Source organism: Monopterus albus, unplaced genomic scaffold (genome assembly GCF_001952655.1).
Source record: "Monopterus albus unplaced genomic scaffold, M_albus_1.0 scaffold370.1, whole genome shotgun sequence".
Classification (NCBI taxonomy): domain Eukaryota; kingdom Metazoa; phylum Chordata; class Actinopteri; order Synbranchiformes; family Synbranchidae; genus Monopterus; species Monopterus albus.
In genome coordinates this window covers 61,342-62,504 of record NW_018128250.1, presented here as the reverse complement: position 1 = coordinate 62,504, position 1,163 = coordinate 61,342, and positions in this window count along the sequence as shown.

Below are 1,163 nucleotides of genomic sequence, written 5' to 3'. Positions count from 1 at the left end.
GTATGTAAACAGTACAGATGGAATTACATGAGGTAGAACCTGAGTTAGCTGTTTAGGAGTCTGAAAGAAAGTCAGAAAGAAAGAGTTTTTCAGTCTAGAAGTCCTGCATTTCACAAATCTGAGCCTCCGACTAGAGGGTAGGGGTATAAACAGTCCATGCTGAGGGTGTGTTGGATCTTTGAGGATGGAGGCAGCTTTCCTATGCACCCTGTGGTGGTAAATTCTCTGCAGAGAGGGCAGTGGAGTCCTGGTGATCTTCTCCGCAGTCTTTACCACTCTCTGCAGGGGCTTGTGGTTGATAGCAGTAGTGCTGCCATACCAGACAGTGATGCAGCTGGTCAAGATGCTCTCAGTGATGCCGCTGGAGAAGTTGCAAATGATCCTAGGCAACATGCAAACCTCCTCAGCCTCCTCAGGAAGTACAGCCGCCATTGGGCCTTCTTGACCTCTCCTTCCTCATGTCCACTATCATCTCCTTCGTCTTGTCTGTGTTGAGGCTGAGATTATTGTCCTTGCACCATAACACCAGAACGGCCACCTCCCTCCTGTAGGCTGCTTTGTCCCCACCAGCGATGTGACCTATCACTGCGGTGTCATCTGCAAACTTTAGGATGATGTTATCCTTGTGGGAGGTGACACAGTCATGGGTGAACAGGGTGTAGAGGATGGGACTGTGGACACATCCCTGTGGGGTGCCGATGTTCGTGATAATGCTGGCTGAAGTCCTATTGCCAATCTTGACAGTCTAGGGCCTGCCAGTCAGAAAGTCCAGGAGCCAGTCACAGAGGGTGGGGTGCAGACCCAGTGTGGACAGTTTGTGGGTGATAACTGTGTTGAAGGCAGAGCTGTAGTTAATGAAGAGTATCCTGATGTAAGAATCTCCATTCTCCAGTTGAGAAAGGGAATAGTGGAGGCCAGCCGCGACAGCGTCTAAGGTGTCCCCGTTGGGTCAGTAGGCATACTGCAGGGGGTCCAGGGTGTCTGGTATGCTGCTCTGGATGTGGGCTAGCATCAAAGTAAGGCATCAAAACTGTGGCATTAACCATTTTGTTTTGATTTTTGTGACTTTCAGGCAAATAAATCAAATCAAATCAAATTTTATTTGTATATTGCCAAATCACAGCAAAAGTCATCTCAGGACACTTTACAAAGGAAGGTCTAGC